Source organism: Cryptomeria japonica, chromosome 5 (genome assembly GCF_030272615.1).
Source record: "Cryptomeria japonica chromosome 5, Sugi_1.0, whole genome shotgun sequence".
Lineage (NCBI taxonomy): Eukaryota > Viridiplantae > Streptophyta > Pinopsida > Cupressales > Cupressaceae > Cryptomeria > Cryptomeria japonica.
Window position 1 is genome coordinate 325,876,933 of NC_081409.1, and position 20,472 is coordinate 325,897,404.

Below are 20,472 nucleotides of genomic sequence, written 5' to 3' on the forward strand. Positions count from 1 at the left end.
TCAAATCTTGAATTTTACCCTTTAAAGAAAAACATTTTTCAGTATCATGCCCAGGCTGACGATGAAAGTGACAAAAAGCTTTGTTATCAAAATAAGGTGAAGTAATCTTTGCAGGATCAATTTGTCTTATAGGAGGAAGAGTAAGCACATTTTGTTCCAATAACTTATTCATAATACTATGCAATGATTCATTCAAAGGAGTATACTTTCTTTCTTTCTTGAAAAATTTAGAAATAGGAGGCACACCTGATGCTGCATTCACATTGTTGTTGATGATGTTTTCATTGAATTTGATGGAATCTCTGTTCAGTTTAAACTTCCCAAATGGTTGTTGACTGCTATCACCCTTATCACTCGGAGCCATAGGATGTGATTGTTCCATTTGACTCACAGTCAGTTGATAATTGTGAAGAGTTGCACACAACTGTTGGAAAGAAGTAAACTCAGAAAACAGAAGTTTGTCTCGAATATCTTTTTGTAAATTAGAAATAAAGATTCTTTGAATATCATTGTCAGGCACTGGAAAGGAAATTTGAGCATACAAATGCTTATATCTACCAATGAAATCAGTCGATTTTTCTTTAACACCTTGTTTACAATGCATTAAATTGTCATGCCCACTTTTGGACACGAACGGAAATTTTTTTTTAAAAAATACTTAACTTATTAACGACCTACTTAACTAGTTTAATCAACTAAGCGTAATGATCTTATATAATATAATGCATCTTGGGTTTGGTCTTAATTACATTTATGTCAATTGGGTAGTTAAATTCAATTGGGTGACAAGGTTTACCAATTCATCTACGAGCTAAAATCTCTCCCAAATGAATTTTCTCTAATTTTCATAATTAATTATGATGCTTAATCTCCGTTTAGGCGTTCTAAAATTTTACCTTATCCTTCTTACCCTGCTGGGATTCCTCAGTCAATTTCCACCATAATTTAAATCACCTTATTAAAGCTTCTTAATTAAAAATTAAATGAACTCTAGGTAACGTTACCAACTACAATTTTGGGGTCATCAGACGTCCATAATAATTTGAAATTATTTATATATATATATATATATATATTTATATACACCCGTATTGATGTGTATATAAATATGTTTATAAAAATAAATCTACATATGTATATATTTCCCTTTTTTTTATTTATTTATTTTTATTTATCTAAATCTAATTCACCTAGGTACTTAAATCATTTATAACGTTCCTTCCTCTTAATAACCAAGTGTTCATAATTTACCTTCACATCTATCAATTTTAATACCCATTAATTACCAATTTAATCCTACTAATTTTATATATATACCTAAATATAAAAGTATATATATATATGTATATATATATATATATTTGAATATATATATATACATACATATATATAAATATCTACATATTCACCCATACAAGTACTTATAACTTTATGATAATACTTATTTTTTTTTTGAACATCATTTCCCCCTCCTTTTATATTTTATACTTTATGAGTGTTGCCCTAACCCGAAATTAGGGTTAGGGCGAACACGACATATCCACTTAACCCCCCTTTTTTGCGTTGGTGTGTATGCAGGGTTGGCCGCGGGAGGCGCGCACAGGGCCGAACCCTAGCCACCCTCCCTCCTTAACTATCTGCGAGCTTGGCTGTAAACAGGTTTTGTTCATCTTTTATGTGGCGTGGAGACCTGCGTTTCTTTTTTTTTTGGGCGAAAACATTGCAACGTGGGGAGTGTTACGAGCGGAGCGCGGGGGTTGCTGCCGGCTGCGGCAGCGCCGCCCAGCCTGCGGCCCCCGCAGGCCCTGGACGTCGCCGCCCAGGGTCTGCGGGTTCCGCAGCCTGGGTGGCGCCACTGCCAAGGCCGCGGCCCGCGCTACGTCTCCTGCGTTATTAACTGCGTGCGGTTATATTGAAATTGCACTTCGTGGAGGCACATTGTATGGTGGTTTTCTTTTTGGTTCCCTTTTTTTTGTATATGCAAATATATATATATATATATATATATATATATATATATATATATATATATATATATATATATATATATATATATATACTCTGGTGTATATATATATATATATATATATATATATATATACATACATCTATATATATATATGTCTTTGCAAGTCTTCTGTTTTTTTTTTTAAATTAACAGAATAATGAGAGAGTATATATTTATATATTTATATATATATATATACATTTAGGTATATATATATATATATAAATATATGTATATATCCATATATACATGCTTCAATAAGCCCCCCTGCTTCTTTTTCTTTTAGTAAAACCAGATCTGCCTGAATATCTTTTTTTTTTTAACAGATTCTTTAATGTTTAAAATTGTATAAAAATATATATAAATATATATTTATATATGTATAAAAATATATATATTTATATATATATGAATATCCTTGTGTCTGATTAATTTGTAATTCAAGAAGGCATAATTTTCTATAGAACTAACAGGGCTATCTATCAGCAATTATCATTATAGGCATCAAATACATTAAAATGGGTCTCCAAATCTATATTTTATTTTGTAACAAAATTGATAATGTTAAAAGCTATAAGTTTCCTTTTTTTTTTTGCAAAGGATAAACTTGTTTAATAAAAATTCCTTTCTTGCAATAACCAGAAAATAAAAGACTGTTTTATTAAACTTACAGCAACATGTTTTCACTTATTTGCAGATTACATAAAAGAAATATAATGCATCTACCCTTCCACCCTAGTTAAACACAAAATTTTCATACAACCTAATACACTAATGCTTCCATCTGCAACTAACTAGAATAGTAAAAAAAAACATCATGTATTTCTTTAACAGATTTAAGTACAATGAGCATGGTTACAAGGAAGTATTGAAGTTTAAAAAAAACATCTACATTTCCCCTTTTTTCAAGATAATGGAGTTACATTGCTACATTATTTTTTTTTGTAAATAAATACACAATATCCTTCTCTTTCTTTTACAAGCTAATGATGCATGCAAACATCTTTTTTTTTTTTTCCTTATGAATAACAAAATCTAGCTCCTTTCTTTTTATTTACAACTCCCAAAGAGAATAAAATGTCATAATAACTAATTTCTGCCACATAAACAGCAACATGGTCTTTCAATCCTCCTTTTTCCATTCCCATGCAACCTGCAAAACAACACATTTTGACCATGGGAAGCTCACCTCCCAGCCTAGGCTTACTAGAAGCCACCCCCGAGCTTGGAGAACCAAGCACTAGACGGGTTACATACAGGCAAACCCCACAACAAACATAATAACACATTTACATTCAAATATCCCTTCCCAAGCTTCACATTCACCACTTTCATGGTGACTCTTCCATGGGTGGAAGTGGACCAAGTACCTATGGGGAGAATGCATGCCAAAAAAAAATAATACCACATTAGCCACCTCATGGCAACACAATGCAACCCAAATGCTTTCACAAACCTTATGCCCCCCAAAAGGGCTCAAGGCCATATATGCTCCCCTTATGACCCCCAAATGCATACACAAGGCTATGCATCAAGGGTCACCAAGGACTCCTTGAGAACACTCTCCATAAGGAGAGCCTCTCACCCATGGCTGTCAAACTCCTTCCACCCCAAGATCTTCCTACCCTCCCAAGGATAGGAGATCTTGGACACTCCCAAAAACAACAAGAGAACACAACAAACACATAGAAAGGAAAACTATACATCTTACTTCAACACAAAAACTTCTTAAAACACAATCTTTCAAGCAACTCCTATCTTGTTACAAAACAACATAAACTATCATTTTCAACATGATAAAAGAAAGAAGAGAGTAACCAACCTAATTCTGCCAAAAGGTTTGCTAACTTTAGTTGAAGATGAGCTGCCCAATTTCCCACTATCTTTTCTCCCAAAATTCCACTAAAATGCCAACTCCTACTAACTTTTTCAAAACAAGCAAAATCTCCCAAGAAAGGAGAGTGGGTGATTACTCACTAAGTTTGAAAAATCTTGCCTAAGAAGGCCTCTCACACACTTCCCAACTCCTTGGGTGAGGTGTGAGTTCCCATTGGTTGCCCTTCCCAAACTCTTGCACTTTACTAAAATTGGAAAGGGAAAAGGTGGAAGAGAATGGGGAAGAGAGTTTGACTCCTAAGGGGAAGGTTCACTATTCTAGGAAGAACTTTCTAAGTTCAATTTTCGTGCATCTTGAAAACACCACTTTTTGAAGTGACTTCATAGTCACATGGGAGAAGCCACATGTTGCAAAACACCCCTAACCCATAGGTATACCCTTTGGACCTTTGGAAAAGCCTAAAAACTTACCCTAGGAGTCCATTAAACCCTTTGGAAACCCCACTGAAGTTTACCTACGGGTCAAGCATGAGTTGACCACTCCCATGACTCCCTACCCAAGACAAATTTGGGACCACACTCATGTTTTTGAATGACTTTGGTAGAAACAAAACTCCCTCCAAGAGGCAAGTCAACTTAATGACACTTAATCAGCACATGTGTCAAGTGACACAACAAAAAAAATACAATATAAAATCACACATGGAAAATTGGTCTCTTGAAGGATTACACAATTACATATAAATTAAATTTTTTTACACTCAAGCATTATACACATCACAAATAAAATACATTACAAGGGGAGGGGTGTTGTCTCTCCAAATAGACAACTCCCGGCTTAACAAACGCACATCGGTCTAGGCTTGATTCTCCATAAATTCCATGGTCACATGGATAATTTCCTGCGCATCTCAATTAACACATTAGTAACTCCAAATAATCACAATTATTCATAATCAAATACATGGATTCCATTGCAATTCAAACGCTCATACATTAGGCAACAATAATTCAATATCTCATTTGTTTTCACATTCAATTTCACATAAGCAAACAACATAATTTCCCAAAGATGAACCATTCATAAATATGCATCATTTTTCTTTCATCAAAATAAAATCCTGCAAATGACATTTATCATCGTAATGTAATTCTATTCTAGTAACATATCTAAGGTTCCATTATCATCATGCATGAAATAAAACATCAACAAATGTCAATGCGGTCCAAATCATGGTATCATATGTGTTCTAAGTCCATAATGCATAAAATAAAGCATCCATAATAGTCTCAATATGCAAATAACTGAAAATGTCAAACTGAATCGGGGTAGGGCCTCACATAAATCAATCAAAGTAATTTTAGGACTTATATTGTTTTGAAATTGTTGAATGAAAGCATTTGCAAGTTGTTCGAAAGAAGTAATAGAATAAGAAGGCAACAAGCAATACCATTGTAGGGCTTTGTCTCTTAATGTTCTAGTAAACAATTTTGCAAGCAACCTTTGGTCATAGGCAAAATCAGTACAGATTGTTTGAAAAGTCTTAACATGTGTTAGAGGATCACCCTTACCATTATAAAGCTCCAAATGCGGGATTTCAACATGTTTAGGAGGGATAGCTTGAACAATGTCAAGAGAAAGTGGGCTCGCAACATCAAAGGTGGGCACACTAAACTTAGATTGATTCATAGAGGCAATTTGTTGCTGTAAAGAAGAGACAGTTTGTGCAAGATTGTTAATGGTCGCTTTAGTCAAAGAATTCATATTAGACGTGTTAGATTGAGATGAAGGTGTTATGTTATTGAAAGAAGGTAAAGAGTAAGGTGGTGGGACTCTATGATAATTAGTCATAGGAGATGATTGGACAAGAGGAACACTACAAGGAGGAATGGAATGGTTGAATGAATTGCCCCCTTGCGTCATGTTCATTTGTGAAGATGTAATAGGAACACTCATTGAAGGGACGAATGAAGAAATCGGATTGAATGAAGGAATAGGGTTAATTGAAGAAGAGGGATTGCCCCCATGACTGGTGATCATAGGGGGAATATCTTGTATAGAAGTAGCCATTATGTTTGATGTAAAGGTAGGTATGCTAGCAATAGAAGTTGTCAAAGGAATAGAATGATTGACTTGTGTAGGAGGTTGTGTATAACCTAAAGATTCGACACAACTCTTCATAGGCATCACATTTGAATCCACGATGTGTGCAATACCACGCAAAATATCAATTCCATTCTTATCGCTTTGAAGCATATGTTTTAGACCCTCAATTAAAGGAAGAGCTTGACTATCAGGATACTCATGAGACATCCATTGGTGAAAATTGTCAAATTGGTTATCCAATTTTGAAAGTTGTTCTTCAGAAACCTCATGGAGAGCTTCTTCATCATTAGGAGGATTAGAGGAATTACCCATGTCCTCGTTAAAAAGACCATTCAAATTAGGTTCCATCTCCTCAGTAGTTAAACCTCGGAAAGACTTAATTCTACGGCTTCGTCTAATGGGAATAGTGTAAGTAGGGCTGATTGTTGTAAAACTCATGCACTAGAAAGAGAGAGAAGATTTTGAATTTAGAGGTAGCAATTTTCAGTAAAATCAGCCAATCTTCTGGATTTAAGCTGTAAAATGCAATCACGACAGTCTCCCGAAATTTTGAAAAAAATGTCCGGGACCGTGGCGCTCGGAGTGCAACACGGTCCTTGCAACTTTTTTCGAAATTTGCAGGGATGAAAGGTATGATGATTTTAAAGCTAATCTGAAAAAATTGAGTGATTTTACGATCTGTAGATAGGCCAAATTAAAGTTGCAAATTCAAAATTGAACCCTACCAAGATTGTCGAAAAATGCAAAATTTGAATTTTGAAAAAGAGAGGGAAACTGAAATTTTGAATGTTATGATTTTAGAGGGAATGTCAAAAGCAATGCAAATTTTGAAATTTAAAAATTGACTCAATTTCACGCAAAATTCAATTTTGAAAGCGGAAATTAAAGTTGTTGTAATTAAGCACTTAATTTCAAAAGTCACAAATTGTAAGAATTTGAATAAATCACTGAAATTTCGAATGAATGCAAACACACTTTTCAGATTTAGGATAGTAAGAACACAATTTTGATACAAAATTTCAATTTCAATGATTTTTGAATGATTAGGAGCCCTAAACCAAGCAATCACAAGACCAACTTTGACTGTAATTTTGAAAGTGTTAGATTTGATAAAATCAGCCAAAATTTTGGATTTTAGCAGGAAAATACAGTAAGATCTCGCTCCCGAAATTTCAGAAAAAATGTCGGGGACGATGGCGCTCGGAGTGCACACGGTCCTCGCAACTTTTTTCGAAATTTTCAGGGATGAAAGATATTGTGTTTTTATTGCGGAATCCAAAGTTACAGCTGATTTGGAGATGTTTTGATCAGTGAAATTGTCGGACAAAGGTTGAATCAAGAGGGTTTCAAAAATTAGGGTTTTGACACTTAACCACTTAATTTTCAAAATTAAAGCATAGATATGAACTGATAATTTGTAATAGAAGGGCAGATCTGAAACAAGCATTAATAATTAAACATTTCGCAAGCTTAATTTTCAAAAAGAAATTTTAGGGTTTTTATGCAATCACCTCTAAAATTTTGCAAAAGATCAAACATGGAAATGTAATCAAGGAATCCAATTTTCAGATCTAACTATGAATAATCAGAAAGGATGTTCACGTTGGGTTCACCAAAATGTAAAGCGGAAAATCGCGATCGAACCCTAGTTGCCCTCCCCTCTTCCAACTCTGAGGAGAGAGAAGGGAGGTTCACTAGGGTTGATGGTTTTCACTTAGGGGAGAGACTTTACATTCAAAAGAGGGGTTGAAACCCACAAGATCCAATCCCATGCAATGCAAGATTGGATGCTAAATGAGTTTCAAAGGTTATGACAGCAAGGCTACCCTCTTTTGTAAAGAATGTTGATAGAAGAATTAAGCTAAGCATGCATAGAAAGTGACAAAGATTCGCTTATAAACTGAGATAGGAATACAGTATGAAGCTACGGACTTGGAATTAGCAGTGAAGTGTCGATACAGCGTTGTCCTGCAAATTTGAGCAAAATTCACTGGGATGATGGCGCCCGACCGCCACGGTCCTCCGAAAAATCCGCGAAACGAAGGGGGATCTGTTCGTCTTTGCACAAGGATTCCAGATCTTCAATTTCAGCCGCGTACCTGCAACCTACACACAGAAAAGCGAAGACGATTGGGGGGTTAGGGATTAGGGGTTTGCCTTTAGGTCAAACCCCGGTTTTGGAATTAACCAAGAAATGAGCAAGTGCTGTAAATGTAAATGTATGTAAAACAAGTACTAATACCTTGTTCTAAGGATGTTTGTATCCTTATGTGCGAAGGTATAGATGTTGTATGTTGTATGTTGTATGTTGTAGCATGTAGTATGTGATCTCCTCTTCAATGGTTGAATCCTTGACTTGAATGCAACACTTAGCCTTGAATGGAGACTTGAAATGATCAATTGCTTGAAGGAATGCTTGAATGCTTGAGTATAGTTTCCACGCTTTTGTACATATATCCTCCTCATGCCAAATGAGAGAGAAAAATGTAGTTTATATACTTGTCAATTAGGGCTGATAGACTGATTTTCCCGACCTTAGGCCGACCAAGAAAGATAATTTTCCAAATTGCAAACAAAAAGACCTGAGACCCCTTAGGAGACCGGGCCCAAAATAGGACCTAGGGACCAGGGCGCTGGGCGCTCTGGTCCCACCTCCCGGGACAGCAGGGTGCAAAGGAGGTTCAGGCCAGGGTGCAAGAAAATGCAGTTTTCAGTGTCGTAATCAAGTTTCGGGGTCTCCATTCAGGTTGCATGTTGCGTCGCCATCGTGAAGACCGAAATGCAGTCGAAATTGCAAGTGTCGCAATTTTAGGACGCTACAAGAGCCAAACTATTACAAAATTGGGATGAAGGGGTATTTTGATTCTCCCCAAGGGGAGGTGTAACTTGGGCATCCTCTGAGGGTGAGTAATTTCAAATTCCAATCTCATTATCTTAGGGATTCTAAACCTAAGACTCCACAAGAATACTAAAATTGTTTGAAAGTTTCAAGGAGGCGATTCTCCCATTGGGTTTAACTAGAGTAAATGATTCATTTGGATTTATATTAGCATGCCTCTTTAATTTGATATCTCTAACTATATATTTAACAAGGGAACAATTACCACTTTCAGTCGCATTAACCCCCAGTAGCTGAGATTGAGAGGCATCATCCATTAGAATAGTGGCTATTTAATGCCCACCAAAATACCATAGAGAAAATAACTAAACTAACCAACAATTTTTTTTTAAACATCTACTAATGCAACATAATACAAACTATCATTACTCAAGATCATAGGTCAACATCACATGAGTGCATAGAACATCATGAACATAACCTTAACCATAACAACATATTATGCAAGCATAAATAAAAACATATTAACTATCTCTTGTTGCATACATTTATCTATTCATTCATTCCTTAGGGTATTTCAACATCACTACTTAATGACAACTTTACCTACTATTACATTCCCAATTAACCTCAATCTCTAAGTTCATTTTAAAGCACCAAACCAAATGTTCCTAATACTCTTATCTTTCTTTATCCATCTATCACAACATAAGTCTAAATAACCATCTTCTACAATAGAGATAGATCATTCCTTAAGATTAACATTACATTTCATTAAGATTCTACTCACATACATATTCAAGAATCATAACAACAAATACTAATTTCCTCCCAAAATGGGATTCCATATAAAAAAACAAATTACATGAACTCATATACTACAATAATATATATAAATTATTCATTCATTTTCTAATCCAATATAGAATCCAAATATCTATCTATTACACATTTAACATTTATTACAATATATTACATACAATGATTACAACATCTCACATCTTTACAAAGCCATGATATCAACTACTACATCACGACCTATTGCATACGAATAAATGGCATAAGAGTACATAATCTCCTTTACATTCGCAATGTCTTCATGATACAATATACTATCTCAATACATAAAAATCAGCTCCACAACTATCCACATAATGAAGAATCATAGAATTGATATCCATGCATGCTAGCATCCAATGAAGAACGTCCCAATGGAAGAAGGCATCAAACCACTCGACCATGTGGAACTTAATAGGAGCCAACCCCCCATGCTAGGAGATGACATGGGGTTCCAAATCACACTCAAGACCTATGCTGACACCTAGCAACCAAGGGACTCAACATGACATCCACAAGATAACAACCAAAGAAATAATCATAATCTCATCACAAGGCTAATCATAAATCAAAAAAATCCCAAAGGCATAGAAAAATTAAAGGCATAAGGATCATGGACACATGTAGGGAAGAGTGTAATCACATTCTATCCTCAATATAGAAGGGGCCAAGCCACACCCTGATAGAAATGTGGAATCATCTCCACCTTGGAGCCAAACAAGGGAGTTTAGTTTACCACTCCAACGGTCTTCCCAAGCTCATCTTGGGTCAAAACTCAAGGGCTATGAGGTGAGGCACCAAAAACCAATTTCATTATCTTGATTAAGTGAATTCTTAGTTACCCAAACCCACTAATCACTTATTAATTTTATCACATGCAATTACAATGGAAAAAATTTCATGTGGTTACTTCGTTGGTCTAGACCCTAGCAGTCTATTGCTCATGACCCCGGTCCACACATGCAAGAGCCCACTCCCCCTAACCATGGACCAAGACCTTAAGGTAAAGAACATTCAACAATGACATCATAATAACATCATGAAGGCTCAACAAGAAATGAAACCAATACCACAACAATATTGATGCAAAACTGAAGCACAATTGAACCATTAAGACAACATATAAGAAAGAGCCTTCACCATAAAAATCATAAATATAAACAAGAGTAAGGTATGAATTATTCTTACTCAAACGTATCCAAATAAATCCTCAACAGTGAGGCACATTCCTCTCACTAGAGTTCACATAAAATATCCCTCAACAACAATTCATTTTCCCTCTTGTTGGAGCTAATCAAACACATATGCAGAATCCTCTACAGTAAGGCATAAACCATCTTATCAGAGGTATAAAATACAAATTAAATGATAAAGATAACATCATAGACACTTCTGAGAAACTCAAAGTAATCACAAAATCCTCTGGTAAATGCCCAAAATCCGGAAAAGCAACCACATAGGACAGAACTGACAAAACCCACATAGCAGGGCAGTTTAGTGCATACAAAGACTAGTTTAGCACATATGAAATATACATTAGAGCATATGATACAAAATTTAGCACATATGATTCATACTTTAGCGCATATGATGTCCAGAATAACACATATGAAACAAAGTGCAAAAATGAAGGAAAACAGACAAATTAAGTGACAAAACTGTCTAGTTTCACACATAGTCTCACAAAATGACTACCCAATGCTCCCAAAGGTGCAAGAGGAAAAAATTAAAATCCCAATTAGAACCAACAAGGTCATACAAGAGAAGATCACACCAAAACCGACAATCAAACTCTCTTAGTCATGCATTTGATGATGCTCAAAGATCCAAAAATAGTTCCAAAAGACATTGTATACACCTAAAAATGGTCTGAAGATAATTAATTGAATAAGCAATTATTTAATTAATCTCCCTCCCTAATTTAATTAAATTTAATAAAAAATTTGATTAAATTCCTCCTTTCCATCTACTTATTAATAAATCTAAGGATTTACTTAATAGGTTCATTACAATAATCTCCTTTGATTAATTAATTTAAATTAATTAACTTCCCTCCATCAAATTCATTTCTTCTAAATCCTCTAATTAATTAAAAAAAATCAAATTCATGAGTTGTTGAGATTGATTAGCCTTTTCCTATTATTTGAGATTAATTAGCCTTTTCCTATAATTTGAATTTCTAAATTCAAATTCTCCTAACATTTAACCACCTAACCTAACCATTCCTAAACTTAACCCATTCTACCTACCTCCATGTCCCCTTTCATCCAACCTATTATAGAAGCTTTGTGACACTTGTGAATAAATGTCCCCTTTCATCCCACCTCTTCTAGAAGCCTCTTGATACTTGTCACCATAGAGATGACAGATGTTCCCTTTAATCCAACCCCTTTGCCAACCTCCTCCAATTTAACCATTGATATCTTCAAATCAATCTTGACCATTGATTCATGCCACCTCACCCCTAGCCTTGGGAAATCCTATAAATAGACCTCATTTTGGAGAAATAATGATCCCATCTCATTCTTAGCTTATGCATTGTTACTATAGGCATCTAGCTTCTAGTTTATCATCTTAGCAATGTAATCATGCTCATTTTAGCTTAAATCTTAGCTTATTTCTTAGCATAATCATAGAATCATGTAGCTTAATCATGCTATCATTGCTAGATCATGCTTTTGCATCATTTAAATCCTCCATCTAAGTGTAGTCAAGTCACTGGAATTTGCATACCAAGATCAGGAAGCAAAATTCATACTCGTATTTACTAGGAGGTAATAAGTCGATTAGCTATGGTTTTACATTTCATTGTTTTAATTCACTAACCATTGCTTGTAATTATTTATTGAGTGCATTATGTTTGCAGGTACAGGTACACTTCACAGAGCACGACATGTTGGCGAATGCACACTCCAATGAGAAATTGTAGGTGATTGAAGGTATTGTCATTGATGGCAACCCTTAAAATTATGTGATACTAGCAGGTAGACATAGGCACCGGCACCAACAGACTCTATATCGGCATACAGATCACCGACACCGAAAAAGAAGATTACCAGCACCTTGGCTGACAACATTTTGTATAAATGTATTTTATAATTAATTGTAAAATCTTTTGTAAGCCGACATGGTGGATTGTAATATGAATCATATATGTATGAGATCATTGTAGATCATTTAGATGAGTAAGAGTGCGAAGTATGAAAAGAAGGTAGTAGACCTAATATGCGAATTATTGGATAAGGGTTTATGTATATTACAGAGCTTAAACCGGTACTGAATCTGGCATAGTAGATGCCGATCTAAAGTAGTACAAGACATTGGATTAGTATAATCCATTTTTGTAAGTCAGTTTGACTTCTTTTGTAACTGAGCAGTGAGCTCTAGGCACTTGGCCTTCCTGCATGTGCAGGCCCCTATTGTAAGCAGTAATATTCTCTTATTGGCCAGTAAGTGAATATTGTGGATCACAAATCCCACCAAGGTTTTTCCCACACCAAGTTTCCTTGTTAAAATATTGTGTTATGGTGTGCTTTTCATGTTGTGGTTGTTATTCTTATTTGCTGCATTATTTCTGGTTTACCGGTACACAATTTTAATATACTTTTCATGTTATAAGTTAAGATAATTATTATACCGGTCAGAAACTGATTCACCCCCCCCCTCTCAGTATCTTTGGGAATCTTAAGAATTGGTATCAGAGCTTGGTCCTCTATTTTCAAAAGCCTAACAACTTGAGGAATATCTTGACACCGGTAGAGATGGAAAATTTGAGAAAGCAATTGGAAACACCTCTTTCAGACTATGATGCAGAAAAGGTGAAGAATATCAAACTTGAAGATGATCTGAAGGCCACACAGGATATTATTCGAGGACTTCAAGAAAATTTCACTATAGCAAGAAATAAAAGAAGAGAACTTTGTGAGAAGATGCAGAATGAGGAAGATGAAAAGGGAACTCTTAATGATCTGGTGAACCAACTAAGACAAGATAATTGTATAATGAAGAATGAGATGCAAGATATGACTATGAGATTTTGTAAAGAAATTGAAGATAGAAAGAAGAATGAAGATGATTTGGCTAGAAGACTAAATGATGCTGGAAATGAAAACACAAGACCCAATCATGAAAATGATACATTGAAGACACATTTGATGCACACACAAAATGATAGAACTGAACTCATAAGACAAAAATGAATCTTGGAGAATGAACTGACTACTACAAATCAACACAAGGAGAAATTCAAGAAAAGTTCAGAAGAACTTGTTGACATGCTGAAGAATCATAAACCTAATGGTGATACAAATGGCCTTGGCTTTGAAGTTGGTGAAAGCTCCGGTACTGCAAACAAACATGATCATAGTAAACTGGTAAGACAACCTAATGCTTACAAATTCAATGGGAAATGGTTTAACTGTAACAAGTATGGACATAGAGAAAATCAGTGTAGATCTAGAAATTATCAAAACACTAATACACCCACCGGTCAATGTTCTAAATGCAACAAAGTTGGTCATAATTCAGGAAATTGCAGAATAAATGTAAGATGTTATGTTTGTGGAAGATTTGGACACCTATCTAATCAATGCAGAACACATACTAGCATAGGATATGGGAAAGCTATTCAGAAAAACAATGTGACTTGTTATGCTTGTAACAAAATTGGACATATTGCAAAATTTTGTAGAAGTAAGGCATCATTGGAAAATAACAAAGGTCCTAGTTTGAACGGTAAAGAAAAGGTTGAAGAGGTAAAGAAAGAATTCTCAAAAAAATGGATCAGAAAGTCAGATCAAAATGTTGATGGGAATACTCCTCCACCGGTAGAACAGAGTAACACTCCACCGGCAGGAGACTCTTCATCTAACTGAAGAAAAAATCCTTTGGGGGTTTAGCAACAAACTGAAAAAACATGCTAATATACCCTCGATCGATGGTGAGAAGTTGAATTACTTCTGTACCGACAGAAGAGTTAAGTTGTGACTTAGCCGACAAGCATTAAATGTGGTAGTTGGAGAAAATAACATTATAAAGAAAGTGTTTTGGCTCTTTTTCATTCACCGAGCATTCAAATCTTTGAGAGGGCAAAAAATTCCAAGCGAAGACATCCTTAGCGAAAAAGTGAAGCAGTTCATCCAAGCATTCATCCTTAAGGTAGATTGAGGTATTTATAACTATGGCTTCTTCGTCCACTCCTGAATTTATTGCAAACCCTACTGTTATTGAGGTTATCAAGCACCCTAGACTCGTATTCAAGCTTGTTCCCGAAATAGCAAAGAAAGATGATAACATAGGTGCATTCTCTCAAATTCCTAAGGGAGTAGTATATGCTGTAGACCCTAGGATATACATACATTGTCATATAGAGGAATTAGTTGATGATGAGATCAAGAATATGTATAGGACTCTGATTTGTGATGAATCTAGAAATGTCAAGCCGGAACACAAGGTAGTAGAAACCCTAGGCTTTGTGGATATTCTTAGCATACCTGATTTTCCCGAAGATGTGATAAGAATAGTTCTAAGTAGAGTCCATGGTGAATTGTTTTGTTGGATTTCAACCATAAGATCACCAAAGAAGCAATAAAAGCAGTAATAGGGTTACCTTCCACCGGTAGCAGGCCTGACAGAACAAAGAAGGTCTCAAATGACACAGTGATGAAACTAATTGGTGCAACTTTTGACAAAAGATCTCTAAGGGTAAACGATGTAAAGGACATCAATGTCAAATTTATCAATATGATCTTAGGTTACAAAGCTACACATGGAAATAGGTTGAACTCGGTATCTAGCCTATGTATCAAAAGTGCATATGACATGGTAAATGATAATGCTAGAATAGATGTGCGTGAATGGCTCAAAGATGAATTGTTAGTCAATCTAAAGAGGATTAAGGGAGATAAGAAAGGAACCTTTAGATTTGGAAATTTGCTTGTTTGCTTAATGCTGCATATTACTAAACAAGTACCTGGTATTGGTAGAAGAGATTTTGGCTTTGATATACTGGTAGGAAAGTAACTATTGGATTTATTAAACAATATGGGAGAAAACAAAGAGAAAAACATAAACAAACACTTTCAAGAACTAAAGGCTCGAATGAAAACAAGAATAAGACTGTCACGGGCTATTGTAGATAAATATCAAAAGGAATTTTTTTTTGTAATCAATAAAGATGAAATCTGGATGGAGGTAGTTGTCCCTAGAACTATCTGGGTAACTGAAATGGGATATGAAATAGATGATAATATCATAGAAACTTATGCAAAAGCCCTCCTTGAAGCACCAAAGGAACCCACTGAAAAGGTCTTTGTAAATGCAGAAACAATAGAAAGTGGAATTCAGTCAAGAAAAAGGGTTAAGAAAGTTGAAGAAACGGTAAGGAAAGGAGCCTGACAAGCAAAGGCAATTAAGGAAGATGTTTTGAAACAAATTGGTATAAAAGAAAGTGAGTTAGAAGGACTTCAACCAGAAGCTCATCTTTCACTAATTGGAACTTCCTCTGAGAGTGATATATTGATGGTATTCAAAAGGGTAAAAAGAAAAAGAAAACCCTCACCGGTATCCTCATCCACACCCAGGAAAACAAGGCAAAAGCAACAGGTAGTGAGGCCTCTAGTGATGAAGTTGACTCCTAAGAAGAAGAAGAAGAAGGTAAAACAAGATATTTCTCCACTGGATAAAATTTTTAAGTGAAATAGGAGAGGATGGTAAGTTGAAAAACATCAGCAAACTGTATAACACACTATCTACTGACGACAAAGAAAGCATAGAGAACAATGTAATTCTACACTTGGATATATACAAGAAATTTTTGATGAAATACCAAATGATTTGTATAGAAGACTAGAAGCTAGAAGAGTAGCCATTGTTGAGCTGGACAGGAAGATAGAAATTGAAAAATTACTTGCAGTACATCCTGTAAACTCACCTGATGAGATAGACAAACTAATCAGTGAAGCAAACAACACAATATTTTCAACTGCTCATCGACATGTAGCACTAATGGCAGGAAGAGTGAATGAGGTAACAAAAGAAACTGCAGACCAATGGGACATATTCTTTGTAGAAAAAGAGAAACAAGAAGAGCTACTAAGACCTAAAACCATCAGGGTGTTAGCATTTTCACAAAAGGAGATTGTTAGCATCTCAGTAAGTTTGTTGGTATGAGGATATTGAGAAGGTTGTTGGAGATTGTTGATATAAGTGAGAAAGGATGATTACTATCTTAATGATATTATTTTGTCATTGATGTCAAGCAATTGATTTTTCGATTCAGTATGATGTTGCCATATCTTAATGAGTATGTTTTGATAAGTATAAAGATGTCGGTAAGAGACACATAATGAATGTGAAAATAAAAGGGGAATAAGTTATTCAATGGGCAACTATTATCGAGTTAGACAATGATGAGATCATGTTGTTTTGATATCCTACATATGTTGTTGATTATAAGTTTAATACTATACTATGTCACTGAGCAAAGAACCTAGTCGGTAAACCCTAAGGTACCTAATCGATAAACCCTAAGGTTATTGATATCGGTTAAAGAAGGCAGAATGTCTACCGAGTGAATTTCAGTATTAACCGAGTAACAACCAAGTTATAATAGATCGCATTGGATGAATAAAAGCATTATTTAATGAAGGATGCTGATGAGCTGGAGATGAATAAATGATTGGTATGTTGCGCAAGAAGTTTGTTAAGAATCTACAGCAATGGAAAATCAAGAGGAAGATCTACAACATAGATTGAACCACCATAACCTAGCACAAGTTCCAAGGCAAGGTAAAATGTTTTCAGATCGAAGGATACAATGAACCTAGTCACGTTTTAAGATCTGACGGCTAAGATTGATCATGGGAAATGTGATCAAGGAGATTATGCAGTTAGGTATTGTTCATAAATAAGAAACTATTGATGAACAATGTATGTGAGCAAAATAGAAGAAAAGTGACATGACAGTAGTGATCACCAAGCACAGAAGATTGAAGATCTGATTGAAGAACAGATTGAGAAGCCCAACAAGAAGCAAGATAAGTCTTATGACAAGATTGTTTTGAGCATATAGAATCTGCTTTAGCATTTCAGATGTGAAGTTGCAGATATATTTTATTACTGTTATTTATTTTGTAAGTGACAGGAAATCTCTTAACCGAGTGGAATTAACAGTCTTATTTGTAAACCCTCTAGCAAGGTAACATTCTAAATGAGTGTTTGAAATCCTTTGACAAGGTCACTTCTAAGAAAGTGCAAGACTCTAACAAGTCTAAGGGAAATCCCTTAACCGGGTCACATCTAGCAATGTGTTTTTGTAATCTGTAACTGGATTAGCTTTTAACCAAGCCTACTCTAGAAGGGTATATTTCTTAGTGGGTCCAAAATCCCACAGTGGTTTTTCCCTATTTGGGTTTCCACGTTAAATCTGGTGTTAAATGTGTTATGATGTTTTAAGTGTATCTTTTTATGAGTAGTGAATGATTTACAGTCATAGTTACATATCGATAAAGGCTACCAAGGTTGAATCTAGTGAATATATTGTATAGTGAAGTTTTTATGATTCACCCCCCCTCTCTCATCTTAACTAACAATTGGTATCAAAGCTTTGGACTCCGGAAGAAAAGTTTAAAGGTACTTGAGGCAAGACCTGAAGATGTATAAAAGGGATGCACCAAAGCTGAACAAGTCAAGTTTCTCCACATGGCAGAAAAGGATGAAGCTACATTTATCAGGAATTGGAGAATATGCAACATATTATCTGGAGCATGATTACATAGCACCTAGCACCAACCTGATGACAATGGAAGAGATAAAGGTAAAGCAAGAACATATTCAAGCTATGATTGAAATAACATATGCATTAACTGACTCAGAGTTTAATGATCTAGAAGGCTGCAATGATGCCAAAGCGATGTGGGCCAAGCTTATATCTGTGTATGGTGGTGATGAACATGTTCAAAGAGAAAAAGTAGACAGTCTAAGAGGTCAACTTGAATCCATGAGAATGAATGAAGGTGAGAAAATAACCCAATATAGTACAAGGTTAAAGGAAGCTGTCAATCAAATCAAAGGAGCAAGAGGAACTATTGAAGAAAAGGATGTAACAAGTAAGTTGCTTAGAACACTTCTACCTACTTATGCCATTCGAGTCTCTGCAATCAATGAATTAAGGTCTGTATGCCAGTCTCTTTGGATGCTACTATCGGTAAGCTACATGCATTTGAGTTAATTAATTTTGATAACAGTGGGTCCTCGGTAAATAAAGTTGAATCTGCATTCAGTTCTTTTTATATTGGTGAATCTGATGATTACAATGATAGAATGTATAAGCATACTGAAGGAAATCATAGTGGAGCAAGTGAAATATTTCACAAAAACATGGAAGAGGTACACAAACTATATGAAGAAATCAGAAAGAAAGAAGAGTTTGAAGCATTATTAGCTAGAAGGTTACCGAGAGGCAAAGGTAAGTATAAAGGAAAGTTACCTTTAAAATGTTTTAACTGTGATAGAATAGGACATATGGCTTCTAACTGTCCTGACAAAGAATCTAGTGAAAAGAGAGAATACCAAGATGACAGACAGAAAGACAACCAATACAGAGGACACCAAGACTTCAGAAGGAAAGATAGAAAGACATGCCTAGTAGCTGATGAGGAATCCAACGATGATAAATCTGATGGGACTAATACAGAGGAAGTTGTTTATGTGGCTATCAAAGATGGATCAGATGAAGAAAGGTATGAAGAAAAAGCCCTAATATCTCACATAAATAAAAATGATTCTTGGATCATAGATAGTGGATGCTCACATCACATGATAGGTGATAAACACAAGTTTGTTAAATTAGAAGACTATGATGGAGGATATGTAAGATTGGGTAATGATGCACCATGTTCGATGAAAGGTAAAGGATCTATAACACTTCTTGACAATGCTAAATGTGATGATGTATACTGGGTTGAAGGTTTGAAATATAATTTTTTGAGTGTAGCACAGCTAAACAATATAGGATACCGAATAGAATTCCAGAAGGGATGTGTCAAAGTTCATGACAAATATGGAAAGCTAGCTGCTACCGAGACACAAACAAAAGGTAATACATTTCATCTTGACTCAACTTGGAATAATTGTCTGTATGCTAAACTAGAAGATACCTGGTTATGGCATAAAAGGTTTTGTCATGTAAATTTTGATAACCTGATCAAAATAAGTAAGAAGCACCGAGTAAGAGGTCTGCCAAGCCTAGAAAAACCAGAGAATGCAATATGTTGAGGATACCAGATGGGTAAGATGACAAAGTCAAGCTTTACAAGTAATTCCTACACTTCTAAAGGAATTTTAGATCTAGTGCACTCTGATCTTTGTGGTCCTATGAAAGTTCAAAGTTATTATGGAGATAGATACTTCATATTATTTGTGGATGATTACTCAAGAATGATGTCAGTTATGTTTTTAAAAGAAAAATCAGAAGCCTTTCAAATGTTCAAATGGTATAAGGCTAGAGTTGAAAAAGAAATAGGAAGATAGTTGAAATGTCTAAGAGGAGGAGAATTCATTTTTGATGAATTTAACCTATTTTGCAATGATCATGGTATAAAGAGACAAGTGTCTGCACCGAGGACACCTCAGCAAAATGGGATAGCTGAAAGAAGAAAAAGATCAATTGTAGATTGTGCCAGAACCCTGATGATAGAAAAGAGGGTACCTCAAACATTTTGGAGAGAAGCAATCAACACTGTAGTTTACACCGTGAACCGAGTACAACTGAAGAGAGGAACTTTGAAGACACCATATGAAATCTGGTATGATAAAAAACCTAATGTAAGTTATTTTAAAATATTT